This window comes from Lepisosteus platostomus, chromosome 1 (genome assembly GCF_059453375.1).
Source record: "Lepisosteus platostomus isolate fLepPlt1 chromosome 1, fLepPlt1.hap1, whole genome shotgun sequence".
Lineage (NCBI taxonomy): Eukaryota > Metazoa > Chordata > Actinopteri > Semionotiformes > Lepisosteidae > Lepisosteus > Lepisosteus platostomus.
The window spans coordinates 40,509,403-40,522,259 of record NC_142611.1 but is presented as its reverse complement, the minus strand read 5'-3'; the positions used below and the strand labels follow the sequence as shown (position 1 = coordinate 40,522,259).

At 36.3% G+C, this 12,857-nt stretch overlaps 1 protein-coding gene across 4 annotated transcripts in view; it reads right to left on the bottom strand.

Annotated features, from left to right (window-relative positions):
- Positions 1–6,846, bottom strand: part of slc2a9l2 (solute carrier family 2 member 9, like 2) — a 299,312-nt gene extending 292,466 nt beyond the window's left edge. Inside the window, exons 1-2 of one of the 4 annotated variants that reach the window (XM_088628586.1) lie at positions 6,718–6,846; positions 4,066–4,230 (exon numbers count right to left, since the gene is read on the bottom strand). The gene's annotated coding sequence lies outside the window, so the exon portion shown is untranslated. Of the gene's footprint in view, positions 1–2,141; positions 2,214–4,065; positions 4,231–6,717 lie in introns of those variants that run through there. The other 3 variants (XM_088628577.1, XM_088628568.1, XM_088628595.1) reach the window with 3 other exon arrangements.
- Positions 6,847–12,857: the final 6,011 nt, after the last annotated feature.

Here is a 12,857-nt window from a genome sequence, read left to right as displayed (position 1 = left end):
GAGGAAAATTAGCATCAAACAGCTGCAACAGAAAATAAAGGAAATAATTGAAAGCAGAATACCTGAAAAAGGAGACAACTGGCACCAGAGGAGAGGTAAAACATGAATATTAAGAGGGAGATGCCAAAGGCCAAGGAAATTTCTGCACAAATTTCACAAAGGAAAGAATGGGCACAAAAGCAAACATCCACAAAACTACCAGAATGGTAGGTAAGAAAACAAATTACAATGTTCTGAACTGATACAGAGAGGGGGTTAGGATGGAAATTGTAAAAGTCTGGAAGATAAAGTTACTGATTCTAAATGATAACTGACAAGGATGAGAGTGAATGTTTATTGAAGATTCTAATGAAAGTAAGAGAAGATCTGAGGAGGTCCCAGAGCAGAAATGACAGCCTCCAAGGTAGAACTGAGGTAGGCCAAGCAAGAATCGGCTACCCTCAACAAACTGCAGTCCAGAGTATCCAGTGAACAGTGAAGTGAAAGAAGGACACAGATAGTCTTCATCTAGGCTCTTCGCAGAAGACCTCTGAAGCAGTAGACTCTCTTTGTAGAACCCATTCTGGAGGCCAGCCAGACAAAAGAAAAAAAGAAGTTGCAACATTGAAGAAATAGATTCTCCAACGAAAAGAAGTTGAACGACCAGTGTTTTACATCTATGATCTTACTGTAAAATAGTGGGGAGCAATAAAAAAATAGCTATCCTCTAAATAGCTCAGACCACAGAACTGCTGTCATGCCATGATCAAAGGAAATCTCTGAGGACTTCAGAAAAAGAGTTATTGATGCTTATGAGTCCAGAAGAGACTTCTTAAGGTTTGGAGCTCCCCTACTCTGCTGTTAGACATAATAGTCATGGTAGTATATCAAGGAGAACCACTGCCCTCCAAAAAGAACATGGCTGCCCATTATAAGTTCACCAAAGAACACAAGGCTTCTAGAACAATGTCTTCTGAACACTAAACTTTTTTGCTAAAATTCCTTGGCCTCAATATAAAAAGTCATTTTTGGCAAAAAAACAAACACTAATAATAGAGGAACCTCATTTCAGCCATCAGATATGGTGCTGGAAGTGTGATGGCTTTGGGATGCTTTGCTCCCTTTGGTCTGGACAGCTTGTCATCGATAACACAGCCATGAACTGAACATTGTATCTGATGATTCTAGATGACCTTAAGCTGAAATGAAAGTGTAGCAAGACAATGATCTTAAACAGGCGAGCAGATCTACAAAAGAATGTCTGCAGAAGAAGCAATATAATATCCCAAGCTCTACAACGGCCTAGTTAAGTACAATAACCTAGTTAAGTCTGAATCTAAACCCCATCAAATTGTTGTGGCAAGACATGATGTGTGCTGTCAAGGCAAGGTAGCCCTCAAATGTCACAGTTCTGTAAGAAGGAATGGGCCAAAACACCTCAAAACCAACATGAGAGACTGATTGGTTTAGTTGCAATTATTGCTGCTCAAGGGGATGCCACCAGGTACTCAAGGTGTCACTGGATTAAGTACTAATTACATTTTAGATTTCAAATATGTAAAATATGTGAAAATCCTAAATTGTCTACAAACGTTTTCTCACCAGTGTAAATAGCTGAATTTTGCATCTTAAATTGGTTAACGCACCACTACTACAGAATATGTATGGATAAACCTTTAGAAAACTGGGAAAAGGTATCACAGATATGTATAGTGTAACTATAATTATATTTATAGTATAATTATACTATTATTTCTACACTTATCAATAACATCATTTAACAAATTAGAGAAATAGTATTTTTATATACAGCACACTCTTACTTGTGTCCATAGTAATACACACATTCACATTTTATTTGAAATTTTAATTTATATATATTCTTCCCATGTACATAATCACAGCTAAATATCAAAGCCTTTCACTCTACTAATGGTGCTAAAGGATGACTTACTTTTAACAAAAAAATCTTTTAACAAAGGTGGAAAAATGTAAAGTAAGCAACTTTTGATATACTACTAACATACTGCATGCCAATGTAAGCATGCACATTTTTCGAATCAATTACTGGTGCCTTACAGATCGTCAGTTGCCCGATAACTACAACTTGTAATTTCAATTTATTTTTTTTTCTTAAAAAACAATAACATGATTTGACTTACTGTACTATCAGAAGAAAGCTTTCAGAAGTTCAACACATTGGGATAAATATACTACTAAAATGTCATGGTCTTGTCAGGTGGATCACTCACAATCAGCACACTGAGGTGAGTGAATGATTAACAGATTCAGTTAAAAACTGTACAAAACATAGATTTGGTTGCTGACCAATGCCTTGCTGTTGTTAACATTGACCAACTGAACAAATACTGTATATAATCTGTTCAAATTTTTAATCTTCTGGCTGAAATGGTTATTGCTTTCTCTCAGTGGAATACAAGCTACAAAAGAAAGTTTATAAATGTCTTTGGACTAAAGGAACTTGACTTCCATAAAAACAGTGTTGTACTGACACTAAATCATTATCAGTAACATAAAAAGCTACACAAATATATTATATATAATTCTTTGAATAAGTGCTGCCAGATGGTAGCACCTTTTAAAATAATAGCAGAGACATTAATTATAGTCTAATGGTGTCTTGTACTGAAATGATTACAATAAAAGGACAGGACTTTAAGTGTGCCTCTTCAGTCGCTTCTATTACTAAACACAGTTATGATGCTGTATTTGGCTGTATTGAGACACAAGTAAGAAATAATAGTCATGCTTTGCAGTTATTTTTATAGAAGAAGATCTTCTTCTTCTTCTTCTTCTTCTTCTTATTCTTATTCTTATTCTTCGCATTTTCCCACTTACTGTATGCGGGGTCTGCTTGTTTGCACCGATTTTTCCACTTCATATGAGAAGATATACAATATATTATAGGATTCACCCTATGTACAATATATTATCATATTCAACTACAGAATTTAGCCGTGGTGAGTTAGATTTAGTATGAACTTTTGTGTTCATCCATCCATCCATTTTCTAACAGCTTCATCCAACTCAGGGTTGCAATTAAACTGGATTCTATACAGGCAAGCAACAGACGCAAAGCAGGATATTCCCTGGACAGGATGCCGATGCATCACAGTACTGTATTCATATACTGTATGCTTTATTATCTTTCTTCAGAACCTCCTTTCATATTAAAAGTACCTACTGTATACCTGAATATATCTTCAATTGAAATAATCACAGTTTTTACGGCAAACTATTACAACAATATTTAACGGCTACTATGCTTACTGTAATTATGAACATTTAATTTACAGCGACTACATAGCCAAAACAATCTTACTACTGCAGCAGAAGAAGTTTCAAATTATAACCCATCCATTTTCTAACCACTTTATCCAATACAGGTTGCAGGGGAGCCAGACCCTATCTCGGCAAGTTGCATGCACAAGGTAGGGTACACCCTGGACAGAACGCAAGTCCATCACAAACATGTACACACTCGTACCAGGACCAATTTTCCCAGAATAACCTACCAGAATTTAGTACCAGTATTTGGATTGTGGGAGAAAACTGGTGCACCTGGAGGAAACCCATGCACACATGAGGAAAACATACAAACTCCACACAGATAGCACCCTAGGTCTGGAATTGAACGCAGGGTCCCAACACTGTGAGACAGAGGTGCTTACCAATGCACAACCACCCCAGTTATTATACAGCAGAAATGCATTACAATCCGCCATTAAGCATTCATAAATGAGGAGGAGGATGACCACCATTAAACTCTAATTCCTAGAGTAATTCTCCATGGCATTACTTCCAGAAAAACTGTAAATACCATATGAAGCCTTTCTGTCTTGCTATCTGCATAGTTTACATATACTGTATGAGAACATTTGTTACTACGATTACTTCCTATCTGTTCCATAATGTCACATCTTTTCTTTATATATATATGGTTTCCACCATTTCACTATAGGTATCCAGATCTGTTGCTCTAATAGGGACTACTTCAGGTGAAGGGAAAATTCCCCGGTTCCAAGTGACTAAGTGGCCTGCTTGGTTAGCCTTTTAAATCCTTACCTTCAAACCATGGTGCTGGCTGATATCCTGTTTACCATAGCTCCATAGCGCAGATCTTCCATAAAGGGTGTTTTTTTAAGAAATACTCCAAAGAAAAAAAAACTTTTTCTTATTTTTTCCACAATCATCAGTATAAACTGATGGTGTGTTGGAGAAAAGCCAACTCTTTACAAAAAAAAATAGCACAGAAAAACAAAACAGCAAGGCATCAATCCTGGTCCACTAGTATCCTGCACTTGGTGATAATTGATCATGTTGCTGGATTCCAGTCTACAGCAAGGACCACTCTGCTACCTGTCTTCACCTGCTAGGCCTCATGTTCCATATAGTCCACATCTTGTTTCCATTTCTGTTTACTCTTCCCTCCCATTTCTTGTCCTCATTGTGTTCAATGAAATATTCTCATTTTTCAATCCAGTTGTTTAGTGTTCGACCCCCCCACCCACCTATTATTCCAAATTCACAATCCAGTGAGTTTAAGTATTCTGTACTTCCCCCTCTCTCTTTCACTAAATTTAATTTCTGTTCTCTCTTCTGTCTGTCTTCATAGGTGCCTGACCGTGGCCACTGTGCTGGTACTGTAGTGATTTCTTCCTCACTTTAGGCAGTGGTCCTGGAGACCTCTATCGCTCTCAGGCCAAGAAATGTTTGCTCTTGTCCCATTATCTTTGGGAAAAGCATCCACTTTCCCTCTGGGGTCCTCCTTCACACTCTTGTTCCCATCACTAGTCTCAAGCAGTTTTTTTTTCATTTTTAGATAATAAAAGGGTGCCAAGTACCACCATTTTCAGACAGTTGTTTATTTGTTGCTTCAATCTAGTATATTCCAGGGGAAGGAGCCTCCCGATCTCAGCCTCCAGCCACAGTGGACTCCTAGGATCTCTCATCCAAACCCAGTATTTCTCCTTGAAGTTTTATTTTCAAATTCCCTCTTGCATTCTTACCATCAGCCAAACAAGTGCTCTATTCCCAGAACCGCAATTACTGCCCACATTCTCCACCATATGAGGCAATTTATGGTAGCAAGCATCTTTTAAGTAGACGGGTCTTGGGAAACAAATACAAAGAGACAACAATCCAAAACACTACAAAAATAGTCCTTTTAAGTGCAGTAAGAGTACAAAATAAAACCATAGCTCTTTTCGAGCTCTAATTGTAATCCTTCATTAGCCCTCTCTATGAATATGGCTGGACAGCTAAGTTTCTGAATGATAAAAAAACTCACAATGTCTACTGGCCAGTCTGTCACTTCCATTCTCACTTCTTACATCAGGTGGATTTCAGATCCATAATATAAGTTCTGTTTTTTTTTCTAGACAGCAGAAGCTGCTGGACAATACATCTCTGAACTTCCTGTATTTTTTCACGTCAACAAAACAATTGTTTTCACAGAGGAAGGCAGATCGTTCCCCAATATCTTCCATCTTGTCTGCAGCTACTGCTTTCTTACACCCTTGACTTGACAATGAAATGAAAAAGACTTTTTGTGCTCTCCCCTGATAATCAAAGCCTTCGTATATCTACTCACAACCAACTTTGCCCCTTTTAAAATTCTTTAGTGTGAAAACTGTAAATGAAGTGTTCAAACACAAAACTGTATTCTTCTAATACATTTACAGTTTTACATATTTTCCAGGCTGTGTGGAAGCCTTGACCTTAATCACTTGTAAATACTTTATACTGCATTTAAATTTAAAATTAAATAGAACTTACATATACAAATATACTTTCTAAAGGGATAGTCAAGCTATTTAAAAAAATAGATATCCAGCTGAAAAAAACAAGTGAAGTGAGTGGAATTTAATTTAGATTTTATTGATACTTCTGTCCGAATCTTTTCTGTGGTTCAGTGGTTATGCATTTTCTTTAATTGTAGTTTATCATATATTTAAGTGATTATATTATATGAGTGATTCACATTTCTCTTTTAAATAGAGGATAGTGCTTTGATGCCCTCTTGTGGTAAATTCCATTTATCCTAAAATATTTTTGAATTCGTTTTTTTTTCTGTACCTGTAATTAAACTGATTACAAACATTTTCTATAAAATGAGTGCTCTGCATATCCACAGTTTATAATTTCAATAATGACCAGTTCCTTGCCACCAGGAAGTGGCATGAAAACAACAACATCTAAAAGTAAATGATTTTTTTAAGTTACAAATGTTTTACAAAACCCTAGTCCTTCCCTACTGTAAATAGCTACAATTATATTTACACTGTAAGTATGCTAAGAGTAAGAACTAATATCTTTGTGAGGCCATATTTTTTTCAAGATACCCCTACATTTATAGCTGTTCATGTTCAAGAACACACTCACGAAATCACAATTTAAGGAGTAAAGAGAAACAAAATATGACAGAGAGAAAGGAGGCTTAGCTCTCCTCAAAGATTCCAGTGTACTTTAAACAATATGAGGTCAAATTTGAAACATAAATAAATGCCAATCTTGTGCATCTTACAACAAGTACATAATTGTATTCTACCAAACGAAGTGCAGAGCACTTAATTCTAACTTTCACCTCTGCCTGTAATCATTATCAGATAACACAGAGCTGTTCAAAGTTTACACTTTACGCCTTTGGCATTAAGTTCCGTACGATTTCTCCTGAACACAATAAGCAAGAACATATTTTCCTAATTCTTAACTTACCAACTTTCCAAATGATAGTATGATATAGATTACTCAAATCCTTCTCATCTGATGTGCAAAAATAATTAAAGCAGCTATCATAGGCTTACTAGTTCTGTATGTTTTGCACTGTACAATATCCAAGTTGTAAACTAAAACCACGTGGGAGGAATATATTGCTACAATGGTCTGGATAATGTCACGCCCTCTGCAGCCAGAGGGCGCTCCTTCTCTGTCCTGTCCCTAGTTTCCGGTCTGCTGTCCTTCCTGTCCCTCTCTTTCCCTTGGGCTATATATTTCTGGGTCTTGCACTCTGTCCTCGCTCAGCATTGATGTTCGGATGTCCTGAGACCCGCCTAGCACCAGGGCGCCCCACGGCCGCTCCCTGAGGGCATAGGTTTCTATACGGCATTCCTGAACTCTTTGCACTAATGAGCCCGGGCCTTTTTCCCGTCTCGCCGCTACGCATATGGGTCTTTTTCCGCTCTCCTGCTCCCCACGGTTAGTCCCTTTGGACGTCCGTGACAGATAATAATTAACTAGGATTCATGAAAGGATATTGTTGGGCACTAAAATGGCATTACATTTCCCATGGTGTATGCTGGGTTTCCACAGTTCCCACCAGTGGAACCACCAATATACATTTTCTGCATCAATTAATATAATGTACAGTTTTGAGAAACCTTTTGTGAGCCCCAAAGATAAATATGGAAATGTTATAGTTTTACTTCTTGAATCGAACCCTTTATGTAAATATCTTGCAGAGTTTATAGTGACCAATTCCATTTTTATTTAAATAAAATGATGCATGAATCCAATAATGAGTAATGTAGGTCCAAAAAATGTTAGCACAATCCTAGTTTCATTGGTTCAATTATGGGAATAATTACAATTAAGTGTTTAAATAATTGGGTAGATCCTGGAAGGCCCCACCTTATATAAAGATCAGAAATGTTGTGAGATTTGTGTTCACCAAAGAGGTGTGTAGAAACATGTTATGCCACAAACTAAGGAAATCTATAAGAACTTTAAAAAAGAGTTATTGATGCTCATCAGTTCAAAAAATCACAAAATCACTTCTAAGCATTTGGGATTTCACCAATTCAAATTAAGGCAGTCTTAAAAAAATGAGAAGGGTCAAGACTTTGTTGTCCTACCACAATCTCTCTAAGAGCTGTCAGGACAACCATCAAGGAAGTTACAAAGAACCACAGGATAAAATCCAGGGAACTATAGGCCTTTCTTGCCATGGCTAATGTGATTGTCCATGACTGAAGTATCGTAAAAGACTGAACACAAAATGGTATTCATGGAAGGATAGAAAGGAGAAAATCAAAGTCAAAGGCAGAACTCTTTGGCCTCAATGAGAAATGTTATGTTTGGTGAAAACCAAACACTGCTTTCAAACAGAAGAACCTTATCCCAACTGTCAATCCCGATGGTAGAAGTGTGATGGTTTGGGGATCCTTTGCTACCTGGGGACCTGGATCAGAAAGAAGAAGATTCTGAAATGTATAATTGAATGTATCATTCAAGAGGAGAATGTCAGGCCATTTGTCTATGACCTGAAGCTAAACCAAAAGTGTTTTTTTGCAGAAAGACAATTATGCGAAATGTCCGAGTAGATCTACAAAAGAATGGATACAGAAGAAGAAATGCTGCATTTTACAATGCAATGGCCTAGTCACAATTTAGACCCCTAAACCCCATTGAAATATTGTGGCAACACCGAAAGCAAACCTCAAATGTCAACAGAGCTGAAGGAGTTTCACTTAGAAGAACTGGGCCAAAATTCCTCAAAACTGACATGAAGCTGATCAATGTTTAGTTGCATTCATTGTGGGTGCCATCAGTTGCTGAATCAAAATGTTCACATACAGTACTTTGTCACAGTTGGATATTGAATATTGTATCATTTGACGATAAATAAATATTTAAAAACTTTCATGTTTTGTGTCATTTGTTTCATCAGGTTAACTTGATCTATTATTAGGATCTTAAATTAAGATCTTAAATAGGATCTTAAATTAATACATTTTAGGTTTCAAGTACTGTATGTGAAATATTTGAAAATCCTTAAGGGTTCAATAATTGTGTTTGTACTGTATGCAGTTCTTTAGTGCCTGGGAAACACCCATATGTTTTTGGCAAGTGGAAACCAGGTTATCTCACTAACATTTCATGTCTTGCATGATGTTTTCAGTCTACACTTTACTCCAGGAGTCTTTGCTGCGACTCACATGTCTCTGGACTCATGAAGGTTTCTGTGTGGCACAGTGGTGCAGTGGTTAGCACTGCTTCCTCACTGTGTTGGGGTCCTGGGTTAAATTCCTGGTGTGCTATCTGCATGGAGTTTCTCTGCTCGTTGGCTTCTGGGAAAAATGGCCTTAGTTTGAGTGTGTGCATTTTTGTGTTTGTGTCTGTGTGTGCCCTGCGATGCAGCACATTTTGCCATGCACTGCCGCAATACACTCTGGCTCACCTGCAACCCTGTATTGAATAAAGTTTAGATGATAGATGAATATCAAAAGATACGTTGCTTGTTCAGATTGCTTCCCGGTACACTGCTGCATTCAGGCAAATATCAGGATGGGATATGTTTATTCCTCCTTATCTTTTAGACAGAGATATCTCCTGTTAACCACAGTTACTTTTACTGATTGATGATTCATCTTTGACACTATTTTGCAAAAAAATGATATACTAAGATGGTACTACTGCTGCTTAAAAAATGATAGTGCAAGGTTAGCTAACCTCTGGCCCCTTCCTTGGCATCAATAAGCTTTTCTGTTTTGTTAAATTTTCCATAGCCTGTATCCATGGTGCTATGACACAGACAATTAGATCATGGAGTCTGTTATTTTCTCATGTGTTTTCTATTCTTATCATTCTTGTAGTCCTTTTTTATGTCTTTTAAAAGTGGGTTTTTCTTTGGGGTGGGAGTGGGGCGTTGTCACGATTATAGTCCCTCCTCCTTAAGGGTGCTCCAGCCCTTTCACTTCAGACTTAATTCTGTGCACTTTTCCCAGCCCACCTTAAAAGCCAGGCGCTGACGTTCATCCTGGCTCTGCATCTGGTTTCCGCACCGTGCGAGTCCTGAACCTGGAAGCGCCTGGTCCCGTTAAGGTTTTAACCTCTGTTCCTGTTCCTGTTCCTTGTCCGCCGGTTCCGACCCGGTTCGTGTTTTTAATTCCTTGTTTGGATGGATCACCTGGCTATTGACTTTCTTGCGTTTTTGGATTCCCTCTATGGATTACTTTTGGATTGTTTGCTTCGGCCACACCTCCCCCGTGCACCAGCGCACTTTGGACACGCCCTCCCTGTTTTCAGCCCGTATTCCTGCATGACTTTTTCCTAGTGTTTCCCCACTTCTTCGGATTGTGTCGTCCGCATAGGGTCCGGAAAGAACTGTTCGTTACAGGCGTGTGTTTTGTTTTGTTCTCAAAAAAGGATGGGCAACATTTTACTGGACCAATATTCACAGCTTTGTCAGTTTCTGGGTTCCAATGCACAATACTTATCAATGGAATATGCCAGAGCCATTACTTATATACACAGCTCTTCCGTTTCAGCATCCTATAGTAGTTTGTGCTGGTTAGCTGTTGCATTATGTTCACCTATGTTTGGTTCTTCCAGAGATCTTTTGAAGATGTTAATGGAACCAAGGACCAATGTTAGTGAAAATGTTTTAAAAACATGCATTTGCAAAGAAAATGCAGTTACAGAATACAGAACAATTTGGGGTCTTGACAAGGTAACTGATAAAGTGAAGTAATAGATGAAAAAAGATGAGTGAACCAGAGATGTGCCACATAACCAAATAAAAAAATGAAAATGTCAGATATACTGCAACAACTATCATTTAAAATGTTAAAACTGATTATGGTTTTGTAAAACCAAAACAACTTACAATGACAAGTTGACCATCAAAAGAGAATACTTAGCTGGTTACAAAGTTCTGTATTGTTTAACAAAGTGTTAGTTGTTTGGCCACTCTCGTTCCACATCAGAAACTTTTTTCTCTTGAATTTCAGTTCAGTTCTAAAATACATTAAAAAATGTAGCTTTTCAGCAACTTTTTGGTATTGTATATTTAACGCTATGTTATTAGCCAGCACTGTTATAGGGGAAATACTACTCATCTATAAACCTAAGCCAGAACTTCCTTATGGATCCCCCTGGTTTAACTAAATAATAATGCAAAATGAACTTTACAGTACTAAGAGCAATCTAGAATAGTAGGTTTGTAAATGTCATTTTTAATAACAAAAATACACAAACATATATATACTTTAACTATTCCAAAATGTAGAGATCTGAAGGATCCAAAACTAAAATGCTGTGAACTGAATCATCACTTTATTCCTTAAGGGAAATATTGCACAAACTACAGAAACCATTCTATCCCTGAGGCTCCACAGTGAGTAACAAGAACAGCACAGCAAGTCATTCAGAACTAATTACATTAGTTTTTAAATTTCCATGAGCCCAATTATCTCATGTGCTGCCTTGGTATTCCCACTAGAAAACAAGTTTTGCTTCAATTCTACTAAACATATGGTAATATGCTGTGTTTCCCTATAATAAAGATAAATCATTTTTACTTTTTAATCCATGACTATACAGTTTTATCATCTTCACATGTAAAAATCTATAATGTATAATGTAGACATATTAAAAATATAACACTTACTGTAACCTACAGTATGTACTGTACATTCAGTAGTTTTGTCTAAAGCCCCCATTTAAACCTTTTAAAATATAACAGTAAAATAAAACATTAAATTAAAGCATAAAGCAACTCCAAAAACACTATGTAGGCAATACACAACTGTTTGCATGATTCCCTTTTGTTAAACAACATATTCTACTTTGAACATTACATAGTTCCAATATTTGTTTTGTAAATGTAAATGATTTTGTGCTGGGAGAGGTTGGTTCACTGAAAACTATAGTTTTTAGAGCACTCTAAAAGCAAACTATGGTGTATGTTATTAATGGAGTCAAATTAACATTTTGTATTTGCAATTTTAAGATTTGAATTTATGTACAATTTTCTTGCAATTTTGTGTGCTGTGTATATTATTTGTGCCACAATCATTAAATTAAGTGGGAGACTAAATAATCATTAGAAGTACCTCTTTTTCAGCCCACAAAAACAATGTCATGCTACATGGGGTCTTTCTGACCTATATTAGCAAGCTTCTGTTTTATATAGGTGAGATTTTACTTGCAAGGAAAAAAAGAATTTTGATACTGTTTCTCAACAAAGAACCTGTGTTGTTAAACTTAATATTATGACCATTAATTAACTAAAAAAATATATGTGTCACACTGGTATTTTATCATGGAACTTTCATGTTGTAACATTCCCAGTGTAACAACATCTAATACTTTTCACAAATTATTATACTGTATTAAAGCACTTTATTCTTATAATTTTATGGTTATAATTTCTGATTCTGCTCTAAACATTTTGGGTTAGGTTTTCCATTAATTACTATATCTGTTCACTCAATGAAATCCCCAACATTTGAGAAAATATTGAATGTTTCAACACAGATAAATACTTTTCTTAGTAATTGTGAGAGTAATGTATATGCTCAGCCCCCCCCAAAAAAAATATTCAAGAAGCAAGAATTCAAGAATTTCTCAAATAAATCACATATCACATTCTTGTTGATCCCACAGGAAATTACAATTCCTTAACTCTAAAACATTTTATATCTTGAAATGATTCATTTAAAATACAAAGTATTTCATTTTTAAAAAGCCAAATAAAAACAAATAAAAACTAAACATGATTTTTTTCCTTAATAATTGTATGAAAGTATAACTTACCAGAAAGCAGTTAAGTCCACAAGTGCTCTGAACATAACAATTTTAGAGCTGCTTGAAACCTTTCTATGCTAGTGATAAGAAATTCAATTATGAGGTAATAGAATTATCATCACATGGCAGATTTAAATGAAGTAAAACTACTGTATGCAAAAGGCTTGAAACAAGCTACATTAAGAGGCCTGTATATTTTTTAGTTATATATGATATGTTGCCTCCAAGAGGTTTGATTACCTGTATATCTTTGGATTAAGATGCTAAAAGTAATGATTTTTTAATCAGTCGTAATTACCTGGATGTGTCTTTCCAATAAATAAAAAAAA